We start from the raw sequence: 11,259 nt of genomic DNA, 5'->3' as shown, positions 1-11,259 counted from the left end.
GCAGACACAGACACCTGTGAGTTTTGCCGGTAAGTTTGGCTGGTGGGGGGAGGTGCTTGGAATAGATTCCTTTCATTCCTTCCTCTCTTTATTTAAAATTATTCTTGATTGGGAGAGGGGGAGAAAGCTATTATTCTGTAACTACCTCCTGCCGAATAGGGGTATAGAGCTGACCTTACCTAGCTGTAAGAGAGACCAGAGTGATGGAGATGTTGGTAGCCGACTGTTCTGAAAGCAAGGACTTGAGCATGATCTTGTTGAGACCTTAGCTACCAAGAGCTGAGATTTGGTCCTGGATGAAAGAGATCTCGGTAGTTTAAAATATGTGGCCCCAAAATAAGGGCAATGCCAAGAATGCCAAAGGTCCCAGGAAAGGAGTGAGCCATGAGAACCAAGACCAGATACCTAGTTTCCCCGAAAACCACTCAGCCCCCCTTTCTTTACATTATTCCTGATTGTCTTTAGCTGTGTTGTTGATTTTATCAAGGCTAACACCTGGCCTGACTCATGTAGAAGCCACGTTTTTTGTTTTTTGTTTTTTTATAGTAAAGCGTACGTCTCCCCCCAGTTAGCAGTTAACAGGACCAAAGCTCAACAATTTTGAAGAATTATTCCTGCCAGGGAATCAATCTGCCTCTGCATTGCTTGGAGTGTGGAAGCCAAGTCAGCTACATTTTGACTCAAGGAAAGAGTTCCCGTGTATGGATAAAATGAGCTGCTTCTCCTGTGCCTAACCCAGTTCCCCTAAGGATGCCAAGGAGGGTGAGGACAGACGTTGGCTCAGTTGTGCGGGAGCAGGATAAAAAAGACTGGGTTTTTATTTGAACGCCTGTTACGGTCTGTGTTAGGGGTATGAGGACTGGTGAGTTGGGGGAAGTGTAGGTCAAGAATTAGGTTTATGAGGCTGCAGTGCCTCTTCCAAGTGGGGGTAAGCAGAGAAAGGCCTGTCTTCCAGAGACAATAGGTGCGAGAATTGGGCTCACCAGGGCGATCGGGTGAGTTGTCCTGATGTAAGGAAAAAATCCTTCAACAGAGAGTTACCCTGAACTCAGCTGTGAGGATGACACATATGGGAGCTTTGGCCGGCCCTGGGCTGTGTCAGTCCATGTCCTGAAGAAGTCCCAAGAGCTCTGCCAAGGGAGATATTGCTGATTCCCCCCGTTGGTGCCTTCCCCCCTACTTTGAAGACGGAGCAGTCAACCTGCTCACAGGTGGTGCAAAGCATTGTGGATGGTGTTTTTGTTTTTCATTTTTTTATTGAGACACTTTATTTGTTTTAAGTTTATTTATTTTGAGAGAGAGAGAGAGAGAGAGAGAGAGAGAGAGAGAGAGAGATTGAGCCCGCGTGCCCAAGCCAGGGAGCAGCAGAGAGAGGGTGTGAGAGAGAATCCCAAGCAGGATCTGCACTGACAGTGCAGAGCCCGATGCTGGGCTCGAACTCAGGAAGCGTGAAATCATGTCCTGAGGTGAAATCAAGAGTCACAGGCTTAACCCACTGAGCCACCCAGGCCAGGGTTACCGCGGGTGTGACAAAGTTCCCAGAAGGGGTTTGTGGAATGTTTGGTTGAGCTGGCAGGGTAAGACTTTTCTGCAATAGCTCCAGTAAGGGCAGTAGCCAAGAACTAATAAGCCTGAGATCATTTTTTATCTCTTTGTCTCTTTGGTTTCTTCCTCTCTGTTGTTAAAGACCTTGAAGGCCAGGTCTAGGCCAGGTTCAGATTGAGGGGTTTGAGGGCCCTTATCTAGTTTTTGAAGTTTCTCTCCAATATCTGGGGTTGACTGAAAAATGAAATGCATCGCCAAGATCAATTTCCCTTTACCCTTCGTGAAAGTTAGGATCAAGACTAGTGAATTTTTGGAGAGCCTCGGTCAGGCGAGTGAAAAGAAGAGTAGAGTTGTTTTGTTTTGTTTTGTTTTAAATCTGATTTCTGGGTGATCTCCCTTAACCTTTTATAATTGACCTGTTTAGAAGCTGCCTGCTTTATGCCTTCTGTTAGGCAGATGACTATGTAGTTGCATTTGACCTTGTCTCCAGGGGAGAAATGGTAATTCCAATTGGGCTTGGCTAAGAGAAGTGCTGCAATGCCAGGAGCATATCATGAGGGTTGTCTGAGGTTTAAATTATCAGCATATTCAGTAGCTTTGGGCCAAATTCTGGTCTTTTAATCTCAGGTGATAGAGATGGAGAGAATACTATGCAGGTCTTTCCAGGATAAAACATAGGAAATGGTAAGATATTTAAACTCCTTAGTGAACCTGCAGGGATAGGTTGAGAAAACGCCAACCTTAAATTTTATGCGGCAGGATTGAAGTCTGAGTTGGGAGAATTGGGGAGATAGAGAGGGGTCTTTTGGGGAGATAGAAGGAGCATACGGCAAGCTTTGTGAAGATGAGGAAGATGAGCAAGTTCACAGAAAGCTTTGATATAAGGAACCTCAGACCATTTACCCAGTTGACAATAATACAGACTCAACTGGAGAAGAGTATTGTGGTTAAAAGAGCTGTTCTCGCACCAGACCTCCTGGTCATTCAATTTATGTTGGGGCCAGGCTGTATTACAGTAGAAAATAAGACATTTGGACTGCATATCTTGTTCTTGTTGGAGGTTTTTGAGATGTTTAAGGAGGCATACCAGAGGGAAGTCCTTGGGTGGGGTGGACAAGGTATTGCCCATCTGGAAATCTAGGAAAAGGGGAAGGGAGATTTTGAGGATGAGGAACAAAGGGGAAGACCGTGAAGGAGGACATCTTGACTCAGAGTCCTGAGAAGAAAACGAAACCTTGACCAGTGTGGATCCTGAGAGAAAGGGGTGTCCCCCAAACTCAAGGGTCCATGTGAGGGGAAGGGATCGAGGATCCCAAAACTGTGGAAAGACACAGAGGAGGCCTCCCTCCAATGGTCAGCCCATTGATTGTTGACCTTAATTGTTGACTGAGCCTAGTACTGGGGCTTGAACCTTGCTGTGGGGAAGTGGCCAACACCTGGTGATTGTTCCCAATGCTCAAGATCTTAAAGAACCCTCCCCAAAATGAAAATTTTGACTCACATGAGAATTGTTGACAAGGAGATCTGGTTGAGAGAAGTCCTAGTCAGTAGGTGATGGTTAGTCCCTGCACGTAGGACCACCAAAATGTTAGGGTGGCTGGTGATGCAGGTGGCAAAGAAACACACAAAGAGTGGAGCAAACCAGCAGGACAGAGTTTATGCACTCTCCAAGGGAGGAGAGGAGCCAGACATCTAGAGAAATGTCAGCCCCGAGTTTGTCAGGCTGAGCCTTTCAAGGGGTTTAAAGGATGTGAAAGGGCTGTAGCTGTGCCCATGGCAGGGCGGTGGGCAGAGAGGGAATCAGCTCTTGGCCAGGGAGAGCAGGGGTCGGCAGGTTTTCTGAGGGGCTCTGTCCAGGGCTTATCCAGGATGTGGGTAGTGGTCAGGCTACAGAAGAATATGTTTTATAGTTGGAGTCTACTTTCCGAGAATGGAGGGCACCATGACCTAGAAAGACAGGGTAAAGTGCAGACACCTGTGAGTGTTGTCCATCAGCTTGGCTGAGGAAGGGGTGGAGCTTTGAATGGATTCCTCTCAGCTGTAAAACCGTAATACATTTCCATTCCCAGCCTAGCCACATTCCTCAGACTTTCCCCCCTCGTTCCGGAGCTTAAAAAAACTTGAAAAGAAATGTGATGTTTCTCTTTTCAACAAACTGATTCCAGTGCCCATGGGAGGAATGACAAGGAAAAGCACCCATGTTTCAAGAATAATAGGATTCTAGAAAAGGTACAAATGTTCTCAAACAGTCTTGTATAAACTTTGCAACAGTCTGTGAACAGGCAAATATTTTCCATACCCTGCAAGATATCCTGAAACATTCCTATGTTTAACAGTGTCTCAAGACAAGCATGATAAATGACTATGAAAAGCCAAGAACTAAAATAATGTCGAATACTAGCGGTTTTAATTTCTTTTTTGAATTAAAACATTTTCTTTCAGTAACCTAAGTTTCTTAGGACTGGTTCTCATTTTTGTTTCGAGCCCTGGAGAATCTGTGCTAGTTTAGTTCTTTTGCAAAGGAAAAACACCTTGCTAACATCGGATAAGTTAGGAATAGCACCAAAACCAAAGCGCATTATTTATTTTCGTAGTCTTTCTTCCCTGTTTAAGCAGGTTGCAGAGATCTTAACTAGGAGTGCTCCCATGATGACATATCAAGATTGTACATGTCAAGCTAGCAAAGAACCTAACAGGCAGACATTTAAAGCTAAAAATGTCACACATAGAGAATATGGTAAATTCAAACAGAGCTTTGTCATTATTGAGCCCTAGATTTGACAATCATTAATTTGCTATTAATAAGTCTTACTGTGAGGGGGGACTCACTTTACCAGCCGCAGGAAGAGTTTGTTCTTTAGACAACCATTCCTTTAAGCGGTCTGTCAAATTGATTCAGACATTCAAGGTAAGAAAGAGATGTAATTAAATCTTTTCAATAGACTGGCTAAGCACTCCTCTGCTGCCACTGATAGATCCAATTTGGGAGTTGCGAGATTTCTTTACCCTCTCCCTTAATACATTTTTTAAATCATCTTGAATGCCTTAAAAGTTTATCCGTCCGTAGTAGAATCGGTGTTACTTGATAATGTTCATTAAACCATTTCTTAGTTGAATAAATAAAGAAAACTCACCTCAGTAAACTACCTGGATAGTTTTTCTAACACTCCTAATGTGTCACCTATGTGATGTATGTACATTGATATATATTACTGCCTTACATTTTGGCTTGACATACCATGGAAATGGCAATGATTAGATTATCCCTCAAAGTAAATAATCCTAGATGGTTTCCCCCTGATTTTTTTTTTTTTTTTTTTGCCAAGGCATTGAAAATGAAGTGTAAATAGCAACATCTGTTCGGATATTAGAGGGGGTGGGAGAACACTGTGTTTTAGGTAGGGACCTTATGCAGTGTTAGATTGGCTTAGAGCTCTGTATGAGACCGAGCTCACCTGTATGTGAATGCCATCTCTCCTCACCTGCTCCCTTATTGCACTTTCTCCCATCACACCCTTAGTTTCCTTCAGCTTTCTCAGATGCTTGACCTTCATACCTCAGGGAGGACAGAATAAATTTCAGGACTGTGTGTCTTACTGTAAGTGTGTGGGAAAAGCTGGTCCGAGCACAAGTAAAGGTCACCTTGCAGCCTACCCTGCTTGATCTGTGCCCTTTTGTGAATAGTAATAGTAAATATCTCTGTTCTTAGCCTTGGGCTAGTTCTAAATACCAGAGTCATGGAGAAATCCAATGGGAAAACAGTGCTCTCCCTCGAAAGGGTTTTTCAGGCCTCGTGCTACTAAAATCAGCTATTTTGCCTTGAGAAAAATGGCCTTTTCAGTTATGTGCACAAGTTGTTCTACGATGAATGGAAAAGTGTCTTGAAATGCCAGCAATGCCCCCTTAGGAAGGATTCTCCACTTGCTCATTTCTGCTGATTATCCTGTGGAGTTGCTTTAGCCTCTGTGCTTTTAAAACCAATTCTGAGATTGCTACTGAAATACAACATTTGTCACTGAGAGCTATGAGTGGTATAGTAAAGATTTAACTCCAATGTGCAGTAACAAGGAAAACTGTGGCTTCTGAAACTAGAATATATTGAGTAGTTACAGTAGTATGCATTTTGGAGGTGCCAAAGTAGTTAGAAACATGTATTAAATTGCACAAATGTCTTCCAGTGTGGCTGGGAAAGCAAAACATATACAAATGGAAAACCAGCAAAGATTTACCAAGCAACAAATTGAATAACATAGGTAATAACTATTGTATCAGTCAGCCGGTGCTACTAACAACCACAGAATTTCAGTGGTTTATATTACAAATTGATTTCTCTGTGTTTCAGCTGGAGTTGGGTTCCCAAATCTCTCAGAGTGCAAAACAAGCAATTCCTCCTAATGCACAGCCTTGAAGTAGCACATAGTCAGATACCTCCGCACAACATTGGCTAAAGCAAATCACATGGCCAAGTCCAGTGTCAGTGGGGCATGGAGATATACTCCTTAAGTAATGTAGAAAGGGGAGAGGGGGAGTAATTACTGAAAAGAATACCCTAATCTATGACAACTAGACTGATTTTTCAGTGCTGAAGTAACATGTAATATTAGGGAAATCTGTATGGTAGGTGGGTTAGAACAGAGGTTTTGAGAAACCTAGGAACTGCAGATGCATTATTGGCAGTTAAGCTATAATCTATGACTCATGGCCTATCTATAAACTGTCTATAAAATATTTCACAGTTCAGTCAGCAAGGAGATAAGTTGCAATTTTCTCATCTTCAATGAAAAGGGAGAAAATGCAGTAAGTTTTCGAAACCAGGACATATTAGAAAAGGAAATGTATTCTTTCATTATAAAAATAGTGGTTTGTTGACTAATTTTTTTCAGTGGTATTTTTATGGAGAAGTTTGGTGATATGTTAATCTGTTCATGAACACTTCCTTTAGTAGACCTTGCTAGGTGTTGGAACCAGCCTCCAAGTTGTAGTCCCCCTGGATGAAAATGTGTGTTCTGTTCACCACCACTCTGGCCCTCTAACCTGGTTCTTCTAGAAATTTCTGTTTACCTGATAGAGTCTGAATAACATATCATGGATGGTTATGCAGTGGAATATTTCTCTGTATTGTCATATTTACATATTGTAAATATGTACATATGTACATATTGTGTCATATGACACATTATGTACATATGTACATATTTAGTTTGTCTCCACTTACGCCTTTCAGGGATGTGTGATTTATAAATCTCCAGCATGCAGTTCAGAGTGAATATGTGCGTAAGAAGGTGTAAGAAATTCCAACTGTATCTCTAACTAACTATGTGAACTTGGAAAGGCATGTTCTCCAGGGCATAGTTTTCCCCTATTTAAAGAAAAAGATTGGAATAGATGGACTTTAGAATGTTAGAGTTGGTGTGTTATTTTTAATTGAGCATGTGCTTTTTTTTTTTTCCTTTTATTCTTTTTGTTCGGTTTACTTAAACCAGATAAGACACAAAAAGAGTTCATCCATTTCTCCTACCTCCCACCTCTGGCAACCATCAGTCTATTCTCTGTATCTGTCAGCTTAGTCTTTTGTTGTTCTTTGTTTGTTTGTTTGTTTGTTTGAAGTTCCACATATGGGATCAATCATACAGTATTTGTCTTTCTCTGTTTGACTTATTTTACTTAGCCTAACACCCTCATGGTCCATCCATGTTGTCATAAACGGCAAGCTCTCATTCTTTTTTTTATGACTGAATAGTAATCCATTCTATATATATACAATTTCTTTATTCATCCATTGATGGACACTTAGTTTGATTCCACATCTTGACTATTGTAAATAATGTCCTACTGAACATGAGAGTGCAGCTATCTTTTTGAATTAGTGTTTTCATTTTCTTTGCATAAATACACAGAACTGGAATTGCTGGGTCACATGGTGGTTACATTTTTAATTTTTTGAGGAATCTCCACACTGTTCTCCATCGTGGCTGTATCCATTTATATTCCCACCAGTTGCAGCACACAAGGGTTCCCTTTTCTTCATATCTTCACCAACACTTGTTATTTCAAGTCTTTTTGATGATAACCATTCTGACAGGTATGAGGAATAACTCATTGTGGTTTTGATTTACATTTCCCTGATGATTAATAACCTAGGACATCTTTTCATATACCTGTTGGCCATCTCTATGTCTTCTTGGGAAAACTGTCTCTTCAGATCTTCAAATTGTTTTTTTGCTACTGAGTTCTAGGAGTTCTTTATATATTTTGGATATTCGCCCCTTATCAGATACATGATTTGCAAACATCTTCTCCCACTCAGTAGGTTGCCTTTTCATTTTGTTGATGGTTTCTTTTGCTGTGCAGAAGCTTTTAAGCTTGATGTGGTCCCGCTTGTTAATTTTTGCTTTTGTTGCTTTTGCTTTTTCTTTTGGTGTCAGATTACAAGGGGCGAGGAGATTGGACTAGATGCACTTTATACTTTTAATGTTGGTTGTCTGAAGCTCAACTAGTAAAATTTAAAATTTTAGGATCAGGTTAGCATAAAATAAATAGAGGGAACACAGAATTCACATTGACGTAGGAAGATAAAAAAAATGAACATAATCAGGATTCTGCCATTGAGGACAGAGGCATAATTCATAGAATAAGGGTGTTCAAGAGGTGGAGTCAGACATACAGATTCAAATTTTCAAGGTGAGCCACTTGGCTCACCCTAACAGCCAGCGTGTACATCAGTGTTCTGATGCTGGAGTGCTAGGTTGTTCCTAGAAAAACATTACCTTTAGCACCATGGGCAAGAAGATGTTGAATAATATGGCTTTGTAAATGGTGATAAAGTTATTCACCTCATAGATTGGTAGTTCATAGATGATGCTTTAAGTCCCTAACTGTACATATCATAGACAGTGTTCTTTTTTAGCTGTTAGAACTGTTTTTCTTCTTCATTGTAAGATTTGGCTAGATTCTATCTTTGAGTTTCCCCAGAGTTATGATTGCTTAAAGAAGACATTAGTTCCACTGAATCCTTGGAAAATGCTTTCTATTGGGAGCTTCTTACTTTGATTTTCAATATAAACCACCCAAATTTGGGTTCCTTTAATAATTCCAGTTTTTCAAAAATGTAATAAGAATATTCTGGAATATAGTGTGCCCCTATTTCTTGCAGGAAATTTCAGATGATATGATAGATGGAATGGTATGTATTTTGCACACTGCATGATGTTAATTAATCATATTTTTGATATTGGAGAGCTGTGGGGATCATATTCAACGTTGTTTGTAGGACTTTTATCCAAAGATATGATGAAACAGTGTTCCAAATTCCAGGACACTTTATGCAGTGGTAGGAGAAAAGCAGTGACCAAAGACTTATGAAACATAGGTGGTTAGTACATTTCTCTTAATGGAATTATCTTTTTTTTTTCCATTTGAATAATGTCTTCAAGATATCCTGCATATTAAGGTCAGCAATGATTAATTTAGAAATGGTGATTGTTAATTGAAGGCACAATTTTAGAGGAAACCTTTTAAACACTTGGCTCATGCTGGTTAATTAGAAGGGCAAAAAATTACCCCATTGTGCAAATACAGGTAGAGTTTCTTCTTCCCAGTAATGTGAATACATATTTTTGGGGCTTGTACAGAAAGAGAGGAAGTCATTAGGCAGGTGAAATGGGTAAGGTGACATTGTCTTTTAGATTTTAAATTATTTCCAATATTAGGCTTTATGGAGCTATACCAATGTACCTGGTCCTCATCCAACAGAGAGACACAAGGCAAAGTTATAAAGCTATAAAAAGGGCGGAACTATATACCATGGTCTTGTATTTGTAGGTAAATGCAAACCCAACGGCAAAAATGTTCTATGATTTCTCCTGCCGTAACTTTTGATCTGACAATCAATGATGTAATCTAAAGGACGCCACAGTTGATCAAGCATTGGAAGTATCAATTACTCAAATGAAGCCCTTTGTTGTATATTTGTTGTTGGTTGACCAAACCTATAATTGAAGAGTTTTTCAGAATTGCCCTTGCTTCACTTTCAAATAGCCTAAAGTGGAAGACATTTATGAATAGGCAAGATTTTATTATTTTTTCTTACATAAAATATTTTTACTAAAAAATCAACCAATACAAAAGGATATGAATAGAAAACTAAAAGCACTCTTCTCCTCCTGTGCTCATTTTTGCCTCATAGGTAACTGTAGTCATGCTAAAATACATGTATCTATGTTGAATAGCTAAGATTTTAAATACTGTCTTCAAATCTTCTCCAAATCTTTGTGATGAGGTAGAGACAACCTAAATAACCAAAGGAAAATTACATGAAGTTGAGAAATTTGCAGCATGTTAAATTACTGCAGCGTGTGTTGCAAAGTTAGGTAACACTCACATAGGATTTGTTACACTACAGTGGAGACTCTGGGCCCCTTCCTAAGAAAACTCATAACTCATCATAGTGATTCAATGTGTTCCTTGCTCACCACTCTATCCCAAAGAGGTAAATCTATTAAAATTAGCACTGAAGGTGACAGTGGCCAGGAGAAAGCTAAAGGAGATCATTGGCTACAGTGCTAGGATAATGGTGCAGGATATAGTTATGAATTGATGTATTGTCTTATGGTAATGCTTTCTTCTATTCTCTTTCCTCCTCTGTGCACCCCCATTCTGAGGCACTGGGATACTCTGAATGCCTGGATTCCAAAGGAGGAAAACCTGTCAAAATCATCTGAATGTTCCAATCTCTTAAAACTAGAGATAATGATTAAGAACCAATTTCCATTCTAGCCTTTGTTTTTTAATTCACAGCTACATAGATCTAGCCATTGGGTAGAAGTTACAGGGCTTACCCATTTCTTTTTTTTTTTTTTTTTAACGTTTATTTATTTTTGAGACAGGGAGAGACAGAGCATGAATGGGGCAGGGTGAGAGAGAGGGAGACACAGAATCCAAAACAGGCTCCAGGCTCCGAGCTGTCAACACAGAGCCCGACGCAGGGCTCGAACTCACGGACCGCGAGATCGTGACCCGAGCCGAAGTCTCCTGCTCAACCGACTGAGCCACCCAGGCGCCCCATACCCATTTCTTTTTTTTTTTTTTTAATTTTTTTTTTCCAACGTTTATTTATTTTTGGGACAGAGAGAGACAGAGCATGAATGGGCGAGGGGCAGAGAGAGAGAGAGACACAGAATCGGAAACAGGCTCCAGGCTCTGAGCCATCAGCCCAGAGCATGACGCGGGGCTCGAACCCACGGACCGCGAGATCGTGACCTGGCTGAAGTCGGACGCTTAACCGACTGCGCCACCCAGGCGCCCCTTCCCATACCCATTTCTATTTTGAATATTTTTTCCCTCTGATAAGTTGAACATGAAATCTAAATATCATGAGTTTTGAGTGGCTTATGTTAAAATCTGTGAATTTTGTGAAGTTTTCACAAAATATTTTGTTACAATATGCATTATTTTCCTTAGGAGAATATAGTGCAAGAATGTAAATATACTTAAAAACTATATATATATATTTTTTCAACGTTTATTTATTTTTGGGACAGAGAGAGACAGAGCATGAACGGGGGAGGGGCAGAGAGAGAGGGAGACAGAATCGGAAACGGGCTCCAGGCTCCGAGCCATCAGCCCAGAGCCCGACGCAGGGCTCGAACTCACGGACCGCGAGACCGTGACCTGGCTGAAGTCGGACGCTTAACTGACTGGCCACCCAGGCGCCCC

The sequence above is a fragment of the Herpailurus yagouaroundi genome, unplaced genomic scaffold, assembly GCF_014898765.1.
Source record: "Herpailurus yagouaroundi ecotype Mexico unplaced genomic scaffold, PumYag 67793, whole genome shotgun sequence".
Taxonomy (NCBI): Eukaryota; Metazoa; Chordata; class Mammalia; order Carnivora; family Felidae; genus Herpailurus; species Herpailurus yagouaroundi.
This window is presented reverse-complemented; position numbering follows the sequence as displayed.